The sequence below is a fragment of the Vicugna pacos genome, chromosome 27 (genome assembly GCF_048564905.1).
Source record: "Vicugna pacos chromosome 27, VicPac4, whole genome shotgun sequence".
NCBI lineage: Eukaryota > Metazoa > Chordata > Mammalia > Artiodactyla > Camelidae > Vicugna > Vicugna pacos.
The window spans coordinates 19,806,119-19,819,810 of NC_133013.1; the positions used below are offsets into that span (position 1 = coordinate 19,806,119).

General features: G+C 38.1%; 1 protein-coding gene across 8 annotated transcripts in view; it reads right to left on the minus strand.

The window, feature by feature from the left end:
- Positions 1 to 13,661, minus strand: part of AP3B2 (adaptor related protein complex 3 subunit beta 2) — a 51,139-nt gene extending 37,478 nt beyond the window's left edge. For 6 of the 8 annotated variants that reach the window (XR_012064805.1, XM_072950868.1, XM_072950867.1 and 3 more), the window contains exons 1-4: positions 12,907 to 13,011; positions 6,423 to 6,498; positions 5,229 to 5,309; positions 672 to 839 (exon numbers count right to left, since the gene is read on the minus strand). The gene's annotated coding sequence lies outside the window, so the exon portion shown is untranslated. Of the gene's footprint in view, positions 1 to 671; positions 840 to 5,228; positions 5,310 to 6,422; positions 6,499 to 12,906; positions 13,040 to 13,554 lie in introns of those variants that run through there. The other 2 variants (XM_072950866.1, XM_072950869.1) reach the window with 2 other exon arrangements.
- Between the last annotated feature and the right edge of the window lie 31 nt (positions 13,662 to 13,692).

A 13,692-nucleotide genomic window follows, 5' to 3' on the forward strand; every position in this document is an offset into this window, starting at 1 on the left:
ATTGATATTTTATGGTTATGGATGTCACTCCCTATCTCTGCTAATACTTTTTGCTTTGAAGTCTATTTGATCTGATATTATGCTCACTATTTGCAGGTATATCTTTTACCATCCATTTACTTTTGATCTGTCTGTGTCTTTATATTTAAAGTGCATCTCTTGTAGACAAAATATAGTTGACTCTTCCTTTTTTTGGCAATCTCTGCCTTTAAATTGGTCCATAGATGTTTAATGTAATCATCGATATGGTTGGAGTTTGACGTGCTATTTGTTTTTTCCCTTCTTATTTTTGTTCCTTTGTTCTTCCATTCCTGTCTTCTTTTGGCAATAATCAATTTTTTTTAAGAATTTCATTTTATCTACTGATAGATAGCTCTACCTCTCTGTCATATATTTTAGCTGTTCTTCTAGTATTACAATGTAACCACTTAAGTGTTCACAATCTACTTAGGGATAATATTGTACAACTTCACATAAAATGTAGAAGTCTTGTAACCAAATAGGTCCATTTACTACCATCCCGGCCCCACCCTTTATGCTATATTTGTTATATGTATCATATCTACACACATTATAAACTCCACAAGATAATATTTTTGCTTTAAACTATCCTGTATTTTAAAGAAAGTAGGAAGCAAAAAATACTCTTTTATATTTACTCAGGTATTTACCACTTCTGATCCTCTTCATTCATTCTTGAAGGCCTAAGTTTTTCCCTGGTATCATTTCCCTTTAGCCTGAAGAATTTCCTTCAGCATTTCTTGTGGTGAAGATCTGCTGGTGATGAGTTCTCTTAGATGAATTATTTTATCTGAAAATAACTTTATTTCATCTTCATCCTATTGGGGTGTATAATTTTGTATTAACAGTCTTTCTTTCAGTACTTTAAAGATTCTCTCCCACTATCATCTGACCTTTATAGTTTTCAGTGAACGGTCAAACTCAAATTATTGTTCTCCAGTATTATTGTTCTCCACTGTTTTTCTTTGCCTGCTATTTAGATGACTCAAATAGTTAAAATCAGAAATGACAGAGGAGACATTAAAACTGATACTAAAGAAATACAAAGGATCATAAGAGACTACCATGAACAATTATGCATCAACAAATTGGACAATCCAGAACAAATGGATACATTCTTAAAAAGCATATAACCTTCCAAGACTTAATCATGAAGCAAAAGAAAATCTGAATAGACTGATTACTAGTAAGGAGATAAGGAGACTGAATCAGTAATCAAAAATCTCCCAACAAACAAAAGTCCAGGACCAGATGGCTTCACAGGTGGATTCTACCATTCAAAGAAGAATACCAATCCTTCTCAAACTCTTCCAAAACATAAAAGAAGGAATGCCTCCAAACTCATTTTATAAAGCCAGCACTACCCTGATACCAAAAACAGACAAGGTTACCACAAGAAAATAAAATTACGGGCCAATATCCCTGATGAACACTGATGCAAAAATCCTCAACAAAATATTAGCAAACAAAATTCAACAATACATTAAAAAATCATACACCATGATCAAGTGGGACTTATTCCAGGGATGCAAGGATGGTTCAACATCCACATGTGACACACCACTTTAACAAACTGAGAATAAAAATCATATGATCATCTAAATAGATGCAGAAAAAGCATTTGACAAAATTCAATATCCATTTATGATAAAAACTCTCAGCAAAGCACACATAGAGGAAATGTACCTTAACATAATAAAGTCCATATATGACAATCCCAGAGCTAACATCATACTCAATGATAAAAAGCTGGAAGCATTCTCTCTAAGATCAGGAACAAGACAAGTATATCCACTCTTGCCACTTTTATTCAACAGAGTATCAGGAGTCTTAGCCAGAGCAACTAGGCAAGAAAAAGAAATATAAGGCATCCAAATTGGAAAGGAAGAAGTAAAACAGTCACTATTTGCAGATGACATTATATATAGAAAACACTAATGACTCCACCAAAAAACTGCTAGAGCTAATAAATGAATTCGGTAAAGTTGTAGGAAATATATATATGTTGAATTTCTACAAATTAACAATCAACTATGAGAAAGAGAAATTAAGAAAACAATCCTATTTACAATTGCATCAGAAGGAATAAAATATCTAGGAATAAATTTAACCAAGAAGATGAACGACCTTTACACTGAAAACTATAAGACATTGATGGAAAGAATTTGAAGAAAACAAAATAAATCAAAAGATATAAAGTACTCATAGACTGGAAGAATTTATATTGTTAAAGTGTCCAAAGCCACCTACAAATTCAATGCAATCCCTATCAAGATTTCAATGGTATTTTTCATAGAAATAGAACAAACAATACTAAAATTTGTATGGAACCACAAAAGACCCTGAATAGCCAAAGCAATCTTGAGAAAGAACAAAACTGGAGGCATCATGCTCCCTGATTTCAAACTATATTACCAAACTATAGTATTTAAAACAGTATAGTATTGGCATACAAACAGACATTCAATGGAACAGCATAGAGAACCCAGAAGTAAACCTATGGTCAATTAATTTATGGTAAAGGAAGTGAAAATATACAATATGGAAAAGATAGTCTCTTCAATAAATAGTGTTGGGAAAACTGGACAACCATATGCAAAAAAATGAAACTAGACTATTTTACAGTGTATATAAAAATTAACTCAAAATGGAATAAACACTCGAATGTAAGACCTGTAACCATAAAATTCCTAGAAGAATAGGTAGTAAAGCTCCATGATGTTGGTCTTGGCAACAATTTTTTGGATTTGACTACAAAAGCAAAGGCAAGAAAAACAAAACAAATAGGTAGGACTACATCAAACTAAAAAGCTTCCGCACAGCAAAATAAATCATCAACAAAATGAAAAGATAACATACTGAATGGGAGACGATATCTGTAAATCATATATCTGATAAAGGGTTAATATCCAAAATATATAAAGAACTCATACAATTCAATAGCAAAAATATCTAACTAAAAACTGAGCAGAGAATCTGAATAGACATTTTTCTAAAGAAGACATACAGATGACCAATAGACACATGAAAAGATGCTCAACGTTCCTAATCATCAGGAAAATACAAATCAAAACCACAGTGAGATACCACCTCACACCTGCTGGAATGGTTATTATCAAAAAGACATGAGACAAGTGTTGGCAAGGCTGTGGAGAAAAGGAACACTTTTTCACTTTAGGTAGCATTGTAAATTGCTGCAGCCACTATGAAAAACAGTAGGGAGATTCCTCAAAAAATTAAAAATAGAACTACCATATGATCCAGCAATTCCACTACTGGGTATTTATTTAAAGGAAACAAAAACACTAATTTGAAAAGATATGTACATCCCAATGATGCCCCATTATTTGCAATAGCTAAGACACGGAAACAACCTAAATCTTCACAACAGATGAATGGATAAAAAAGATGTGATATATAGATATAGATACAGATATAGATACAGATATAGATAGACAATGGAATACTATTCAGCCATAAAAAGAATGAAATTTTGCCATTTGCAATAAGATGGATCAACCTAGAGGGTATTATGCCAAGTGAAATAAGTCAGACAGAGAAAGACAAACTCTGTACAATCTCACTTATATATGGAGTCTAAAAAACAAAACAGACAACAACAAAAACTAAGTTAATAGATACAGAGGACAAATTGGTGGTTGCTGGGATGTGTGTGGGGAGCAAAATGGGTGAAGAAGGTCAAAAGTTACAAACTTTCAGCTATAAACAAAGCATGGGGATGGAATGGCCAGTCCAACATGGTGACTAGAACTAATGATACTGTGTTGCATATCTGAGATTTGCTAAGAGAGTGGTTCTTAAAAATCTTCATCACAAGGAAAAAAATTGTAACCATGTATGGTAACGGATGTTGACTAGACTTATTGTGGTGATCACTTCACAGTGTATACAAATATCACATCATTATGTTGTACAGCTGAAACTAATATAATGTCAATTATACTATAAACAAAAACAAAACCAAACAAAAACCCTGGTGACCATTTCAGGCAGCAGTGGAGACAGTACCTCAAGAGAAGTTTCTGATCAACAGTCTTTGAAACAGGTGTGCTTATATATTCCAATTTTATTTCTATGATAAAAATCATTTATCTCCCTGTTTTATAAGTGAATGATCATCTAGTTATGCAAAGTTTCACATAAGTTTTCCTTCCAGAGGAAAATGACTTAATCAGGATAATCAAATATTCTAAATCTCCTCTCTCTTCTATTAACATTCATTTATATTCTAGAAATTTTATGCCTCTCTTGACAAACTGCTAAACTCAAATCAATTTCTCAAAACAAAATCCCCTCTAAATATTATAAACCTTGAGCTTATTGGCCTAAAAATGCTGGAGGCTGAAACTTATACTTTGGTGGACAAACCATCTCCTCTCTTGGGCCCTGGTTTGAGTGGGCAGACTGACATCCACTAGCCACACATATTGTACATCACCAACTTCCTGCCAGAGATAATGGGGTTCTATAAAATATTATGTAAATATTATAAGTGAAGAGCAATAATGAAATACAGCTGACCCTTGAACAAAATGGGTTTGAACTGTGGAGGCCCACTCATATGCAGATTTTTTTCAATAAATAGTGACAATCCACAGTTTTGAATCTGTGGATGTGGAACCCCAGATGTGGAAGGCCAACTATAAGGTTATACATGGAATTTTGACTATGTGGAGGGTCAATGTCACTAACCCCCACGTGTTCAAGCATCAACTGTAGTATTAAATGAATAAATAAGTGTACAAAATTATTCAGATATAGAATGAACAAGTGAACCTTAAAGTAGTTGTTTAATGAAGTTGTGGGTAGAAAATTTCTAATTCCTATTCTAATATCCTAATGCTAACTTAGTAACAAAAGAGCATTATTTTACACAAAAAGAAAACGCTAGGAAAAAGTGGAGCTTCATAGGAAGATGAGAAAAAAAAAACCTGTTTTATGTTGAGGATAAGGAAGACAAAAGACTTACTGAGAACTCCACTAGAAAAATGAGTTACTTAGAATTCAGCTTCTTCTGAACAGATTCAAATTCCAACTTTCTCATCCAAAGACTCCCTACATAGTAAATACCATATAAAGGTAAAGCTGCAGAACACATAGTCCACGTTCTGAATTTTATGGTCAGAATGACTCAAAGCCTCATAAATAAGCTTCATTCCATAATCTTCCACAAAATTGGCACTCACATTCAGGTGGGTCAAGTTCTTGTTGCTTGGGAAAACAGTGACCAGATCACAGCAGCTATTCTCCAATGACAGAAAAGCAGCCTAGAGGGCGAAGACAGACACACGAGAAGCATTGGCGTCAGGCACTGTATACCCTGTACCTTGTGCATGCCTAACCTTCTCATGGTCTATCATCATTACTCCTCTTTTATTTCTCTCCAGGTCTCTTAGGTCTCATGCTGAATGATAATCCAGGTCCTGTATGTCTTAATCAGCTCAGGCTGCTACAACAAAACACTACAGACTAGGTGCCTTAAGTAACAGAAGTTTCTTTCCTGCAGTTCGAGGCTGGAAGCCTGAGATCAGTGTGCTAGCATGGTGGAGGTCTGCCAGGGCCCTCCTCCTGGTTTTTAGATGAGTGTCTCCTTGCCGTTTCCTAACATTAGCAGGGAGAGGGCAGAAATCTTTGGTTTCTTGTCTTATAAGGGCACTAATCCCATCATGAGGACCCCACTTTCATGATCTCATCCAAACTCAATCATCTCCCAACATCATCTCCAAATACCATCACAGTGGGGGTTATGGCTTCATATATAAATTGGGGGGGGGGCACAATTCAGCCTATAGCATTGTACCTATTTTGGAGTATTTCTTCTTTTAACAGTAGCTGATAGTAGTAATAAGCGTAATTTAAGAGCTTTTTATGTACCAGCACTGTGTTGTGTGCTTATATGGATAGTTCCACATAGTCCTTATTACATAGATGAGGGAACCGAGTCTAGTTCATTAATGAGACTAAGGTTACAGATGGTAAGCTGTTGCAGAGTTAGGGTTTGAGCTCAGGCAGTCTGACTGTAAGTCCCACATTCCTAATTCCCTCCCTATACTGCCTCAACCAGAGGAAAAATCATTTTGAAATCTGATGAAATGAGTTCAGGAATTTGTTTTTGTTGTCACATTTTTACAGACTAGGTAGAGAAGGGCTCCAAGTATTAAAGTGGTTCTTTTGATAACTACTCATAAGAAAATTAACCAGACAGACAAAAAAGATGTTGACATAGAAAGAGCTGAAAGCAAAGAAAAACTTTGGAAGGTGTACCAGTTTGAAAGGGATAACCCCTTGAGTGCTATTCAGATGAGACACGCCTTGTAGAAAGCACCAGAAGTGATGACCTATCAAACTGGCTAACAAGGGAAAAATGAGTGATGACTTACCATTCCTTGGCCCTAGTAAGGGTCTAGGGAAGTAGCACTGTCAAATACTGCTGGTAAATATGTAGTGGCACTCTTCCTGGAGAGGAAATTTGGAAATATGGATTTAAAACTTCAAATAATGTACTCTCTTGAACAAATAATTTTTTGAACAAATAATTTAAATATAAGAATTTAGCTTAAGGAAGTCAAGATGTACACAAAATTCTATGTATATAGATAGTCATTATATTACCTCAAAAATAGATTTATATATATTCCGGTTATTAAAAATGTACTAACAGTTAAAAAGTTCAGAAGATACAGAGATGTCTAAAGAAATAAAAACAAAGGACTTTGGATATTACCTCTCATATTTAACCATTATTGTAACTGGGCTCCCTTCTCCCCTCAGTCATATGTATGCATGTATCTAATTTATAGTTTTATAACTCATTGCTTTGTAACCTGCTTTTTTCCCCATATTCGTCTTGCCTAGTTATTGATGCCAAAAATACAGATTCACATCATTTTTAATGAATGCCTACTATTTCTTGCATGAATAGACCACAGCTTAATCAATTAACTCTTGATGGACTTTTAGTTGTTTTTAATGGTGAGAATTGGAAAGCAATGATATGGAATTGTCTTTTGTTATATTTGGGAGATAGAAAAAACAGTTGATTTTTTTCATCTCACCCTCTTTAGACCTCGTTAACATAATACTTAAGAAAAAAAAGGGACATAAAAATCTAAATAAAAGAATAGGAAAAGAACCATCAGTAGATCAGAGATTTCAAAAAAATTCTGGAAGATAGAAAGTTGATGAAGGAATGATAAATGATGGGGAAAAGTAGGAGGAACTGGAGGGTGAGAGATACAGCCAAGGAAGAAACTAATTCACTCTACAGAACACTAGATGGATGCAGAACCAGGAAATACCATGGCCCACTGAGTATAGGAGAGAGACATAGGGCAGGATTCACACATGAAATAGTTGTCCCTCCCTCCTACCAGCATTTAGCATACCTTACAGGTAAGTATCTACCGCAGGGTGAGGGTGTGATGGAGAAAAGGAGAACACTCAGAACTTCCGAGCATGTACATACGCATGAAACACTGAAAAGCTATTCTCTAAATAAATTTGTTGCCCCCATAGAAAATACCCAGCATTCTTCCATTCAGAGTAAAATATCAGTATTCATGTCCCATCATCTTAGCCAAATGACGTCTCACTCAGGTACAGAGAGCACATAGCCACCATCACCTCAATCTTAAATAGGTTCTTGTCTAAGGAAGTCTGGTTAATGCGGGTGCACAACACACACTAAAGGGGAGGGAGGATGCCCAAATAGGCAAAGAAAAATTTTATGTTTAAATTTTTCTCATCTTGCCATAAAATAGAGATTTTATTTCATCACTACAAAGTCCCTTCCCGGGACACTTGAAATATTTAAGGAACATACTCTTTACCAGTGGAAAGTCAAACCCATGATGCCATGCAAAGGGCCTTGTGATTCTTAGAATAAAATTCCAGCTAAAAGAGAAACTGTTTTCACCAAGGTAAACTCTGAAATCATAAACATGATGTGAGGGGCTGGCTGTACATTTAAACCTTGGTGTCATGAATCAGTAGATGTAATCTTTTTTAAACAAATTTTTTTGGGTTTTGTTTGTTTTGTTTTCCAGAGTAGAGGTAATTAGGTTTGTTTGTTTGTTTAATGGAGGTACTGGGGATTGAACCTAGGACCTTGTGCATGCTAGGCATGCACTCTACAACTGAGCTATACCCTCCCCCCAGTAGATGTAATCTTAACAAGGTTACACAGAAGAGAGAGGTAGAAGACACACATCAAAGCTCAATGAACTTTGAAGGACATATTTTAGACATAGAAATAGACAGGGAACAAGTGGCTGTGAGGAAATTTATTATCAATAAATTGTCAACTATGGGACAAGACAGCAGGATGAATTCGCGTGGAAATGAAGTCTCCCTTTTCAAACATACTAAAATGTTACCTGTAATACTTTAAGAGAAACCTAAACTCATAGTTGAGCCTGAAAGCAACAGGTTTTAAATTTATTTTAAAAATATATACATATAATATATATAGCAGATTCTCTTTCTATAAATATACCCTGATTGCTTGTAATATATATATAACCAAACCAAACTTGGGTCCCCTCATTTGCATGCAGTAAAGCCAATCTACTACACTGGACTGTGGTAAAGGATCAGCTCATGGACATTCTTCTGACTGGCTGGTTGGCGGTGAGGTAATTGGGAGTCAACATCAACCTTTTGGTTCCAACCCATCTGGGGTCAACATACTTGTGGACAGCATACAGGTAACTTCTTCCATCTTGTGGGGGTTTCAGTATCTGCAAAACAGCTTGAAGGGTTTGGCTCAGAATATTTTCTATAGCCCTTGAGGGAAAATCCAAAAGTCCTAGACTTTGTTTAATGACTAGACTATTATTATTTTGTCTTTCTTGACTGTTTTCCTTTGTTTCTGCATTTTCTCACTGGTCTAATTTCTCTGATTAAATTTATTCTTTGGAACTTGGAAAAGGCATAGGGGGCTAACGTTTTTCTACAAAAAAGAGGCAGGTGGTGTATACTGCAGGGTGGGGGTGGGGGTCTGTCCTGGGAAGGCCCCATAGAACCTTGCTCAGTTACATATATATATTTGCCTCTATTTTATACATATATATTGAGAGAGAGAGAGAATATTTAGGTGTCCTAAATAAAAAGCCTGCAACAATGGGACTTGAAGCCCCATGATCCACAAAGTAATGCAACCAAATACCTGCTGTAGGGACTGGATTTTAATACCTGAGGCATAGGCTTGTGCCAGCAGGAAAGCTGAAACTGAGGCAAGAGCCAGGAAAGGGCAGCCTCTTCCGTGAACTAAAACAATAAAAACTTCAGAAAAGGATTGGCAGATTTAGCAAATAAAAATACAGGACACCCGGTTAAATTTGAATTTCAGATAAACGGCAAATATTTGAGATGTACATACTAAACAATTATGCATTATTTATTTGAAATTCAAATGTAACTGAGCATCCTGTATTGTATCTGGTAACCCTATCCCAGAATGAAATGAGGGGTCAAGTCAGGCATATATTTTAGGGGATGATGGTTCCAAAGAGAGTAGCAAATACAAAGGCTGTGAGGTAAGAACACAGTTGACATGTTTGAGGAATAAGAAAGCCAGAGAATGGCTCAAGTGTTCAGAGCAAGGGGCATAGTGGTAGGAGATGGACTAGAGAGGCCATCTGGGGCAGAGATCTCATAGGACCCCGCAAGACCATGGTCGGGATTTAGGATTTTCTTTCAAAGTATGATGAAAAGTCATTGGGCACTTTGTCATGGGAGAGTGACTGGTGATTTAAGAGGATTACTCTGGTTTCTGTGTGGAATAGAGGGACAAGGGAAGGAGTCCAGTAAGGATGCTCAGCCAGCAATCCAGGCAAAGATGCTGGTGGCTAGGACTGGGTTAGTAATTGTAGGAGGGGAAAAAAGTGATCTGATTCAGTATATATTTTAAAGGTAGAACTCATTTGCTAATAGGTTGGATATAGAATATTTTTGAAAAAGAGGCATCAAAGATGACTCCAAGGTTTCTGATCTCAGCGACTGGGTGAATGCTGGCACCCTAATAAGATGAGGAATACTATGGGAAGAACAGGTTTGAGGGTGGCAGAAGTCAAGAGCTTAGTTTTAGACATGTTAAGTTTGAGATACATATTATACATCAAATTGGAGATATGAAGTTAATGTTTGGAAGTTTAAGTTTAGAGTTCAGAGGAACTGTCAAGACTAAAGAGACAATTTGAAGCGCAACAAAATAGAGATGATTAAAGTCACTGTACTAGAGGAAACCAACTAGAACATCAGTGTAGACAGGAAAGAGGATCATATCCTAGAGTTTTCTAACGTAAGAGCTTGGGAGAAACAGGAGAAGACAGCAAAGAAAACTGAGAAAGGGCAGCCAGCAAGGTAGGAGAAAAACCAGGAGAGTGTGTTGTCCTGGGAACAAATGAAGAGAATATCAAGTGGGGAGAGATGAGCTGATTGAAATGCTGTTTGGGGAAGGAATAGGATGTGGCCCATGAGCTGTCTGTGGCAGTTTTTCAACATCAAGGGATTCTAGGAGACATAACGAGAATGGTTTGCTGTGGTGGGGATGAAAGTCAGATTGGAGTGGGTTAAAGACAGTAGAAGATGAGAAAATAAAGACAACGAATCTATAATTTCAAGGAGTATTGCTGTAAATGAAAGCAGAGAAATGGAGTAGGGGCTGCAATAGAATATTAGGGAAGGATATTTTTGTAAATGACAGCAGTTATTAAAATCTATCTGTAAACTACAGGGAATCATCCAGTAGAGGGAAAAACTGGCAATTCAGAAAAGAGAGGAAGAATGGCAGGATCACAGTCCTTGAGTGGTTGAGAGGAGATGGAGTCTAGTTCACAGATGGAGGGACTGGGTGTAAATAAGAGCCCAGACTGACCCATACTAATGGGATGGAAGTTATGTGGGACAGATTTGGGAAGGTGGGCAGATGGGGGCATGGGGAGGACTGAGAGTGTGGGACTATATCCTGATTGCTTCTATTTTATCAATAAGAAATTGAGGAGGTGGGGAGAGTTCTGGAGAAAGAGAGGAAGTGTGAAATGTTCTCCTGGAAAAATCAGAGAGTAATTGCTAGAAAAAAAATATTGGATTATCTTCAAGAGAAATCACATCTTTATAGCACTGAATCCTCATGTTCAAGGTCTTGATGCACCTTTCCTTCATGTAAGCCTTCCTTTTTGTTTTTCAGAACTTTCAAACAGTTTTCCTCATACAACTCTCTGTCCCTTCAAACGTGGCAACAATGTCTGGGTGATGGCTTTTTCAAAGCTAGGTGATATGGAGGGTATGGAGTTTAAAAAAAAGCCAGATTTTTATCTTCAGGGGTCATAGCATCTGTGAGTCTAGGTGTGTCCATCTATACGGACAGTTGGAATGGAGTAGAATGCAGGGGGCTGACTAGTTACTATGGGAGTTAATAGCAGGCAACAGCCAATCAAGAAGAGGAAGAAAAAGATAACAGGTCACTTCACCAGGAGCACCTATGCTCCTGCAGTTCTGCTCACTTCCCTGGCACTGGAGGGCACTCATGTGCAGCTGTTGGAGTCACAGGGAGTGCTGACAGGTTAGCAATTCCGCTTGTTTCATTTGGCTGTTCCACTTGAGACTTTTCTTGATGTCTCCTTTTCCTTTTAGAGATGTATCTAAAAGGAGCTAGCTGGGTGTTTTGAGCATCAAGCTACCAAATGAGCCTGATCTTTGTTTTGTTTTGTTTTTTTCCCTTGTGCTATTTTTTTGGTCAGGTTTTGCTATTAGGGGAATGCTAATAGTATAAAATAATTTGAACAACTCTCCTCCCCCACCTCATATCATAGCACAGTTTTCCAAGAAAAAAATTCAACAAGTAAAAGTTGTGCAGCTTGAAAGCAGCATTCCAGGTTTAAGGGACAGACAGCGTGAGCAGACACCCCAGGATGAAAAAACACAGGATATGCTCAGAGGTTAGGATTTAAGACTTTTCTTAAGAAAACTGGAATAAGTAACACAAAGTAAGTTTGGCTCAAGTTTCTAATTAATCTTCAAAGCACAACCCCACTGTGAAACACTTCAATCTACTCATTTTATATAAAGAGCAGATGCCAAACTCTTCAGCCTGCATTCAAGATCCCTCCTGCTTTAACCTAACTTATTTTACGTGTCAGCCTGTGCTTCCTGATGTGTGATGTCTGTCTAGCATGCTGTCTATGATGGCACATCTAAATTCTACCCACCTATCAAGGGAATAACCCAAATGTCCATGAAAACTTCTGAGATCCTACTGAACTATATTTGAATTCACTTGTAGTACAGCTATTCATGGTCAATATTTGGGGGGAGGGTATAGCTCAGTGGTAGAGGGCCTGCTTAGCATACATGAGGTCCTGGGTTCAATCCCTAGTACCTCTATTTAGAAAAAAAAAATGTGTGTGTGTGTGTATTTGTATGTGTGTGTCTGTGTGTGTGTGTAAACTTATTCCCCCCCCAAACAAAAGTTTTTTTTTAAAAAAAAAAGGTAAACTATTGTCAGTGGTGTTTGGCTTGCGTACTTCTCAAGCTCTTTGACAGCTATCCCGTTGGAGGGTCTCCCTCTCTCTCTCTCTCACACACACACACACACACACACACACACACTCATGTCCTTCCCCGACATTAGAATGTGTTTTATCTGGAAATAGTGTCACTGCAGATGTAAGTAGTTAACATCAGGTCATACTGGAGTAGGGTGGGCCCTTTAAGATGACTGGGATTCTTCCAACAGAAGAGATACAGACAGAACACCCTCTGAGAACAGAGTTAAAGAGGCTGGCGTGGTGTAGCTACAAGCCAAAAAAGGCCAAGGATCGCTGGGCACCACAGAAACTAGGAAGAGGCAATAAGGGGTTTTACCTAGAGTTTCAGAGGAAGCATGATCCTGCTGACTCCTTTATTTCGGACGTCCAGCCTCCAGAACTGTGAGGGATTAAATATCCGTTGTTTCAAGCCATGCAATTTGTTACTTCGTTATGACAGCCCTAGGACACTAAGACAACAGTAATTTTAATTCTATCTTCCCAGGCCTGAAAGTGCCACATCCACAGTCTAGCTCAAGACTACGTAGGGGCCCAATCGCAACCACGGTAAGGGAAGTACTGAGCTTCCAACAGTCCTAGCAGTCAGACGCTTATGAGCTACTACTGTGAGACGTACTGCCAATGCTCAGCAAACGGTAACTATTATTACAGCAAGATATGGGACTACACAGGTAAACGACAGACAGTAAAAAACTAAATACAGAACGGGACAGGTGAAGCAAAGCAAAAAACAAGGGCAGCTGGCGGTAGGAAGCCTTAATTTCCCAGAGGACATCCGTGGGAGAAGGAGGTTGTTTTCTGAGGAGATGGAGTCTCCAAGCCGCCCTCCCAAGGCCCGCTGAACGGCTCCGGGGCCTCTGACCGCGGCCGTGGACCCAGAAACGACAACCCCCAGTCCAGGTGTTCCTTCGGCCGACCCCACCGGGCGGTTGGCATCCCTCCACGGAACCGTCGGCCGCCTAACCCTATTCGTGCCTACGAGCGACGCCTCGTAGCGGCCCAGGACCTCACGCTGTTACGTGGGGCGGGACTTCCCCTCACGCCCCGGAAACCAGAAAGAACTCTTTTCCGCCGGAAGGAGGAAGGAGTTGCGGCCGAGATC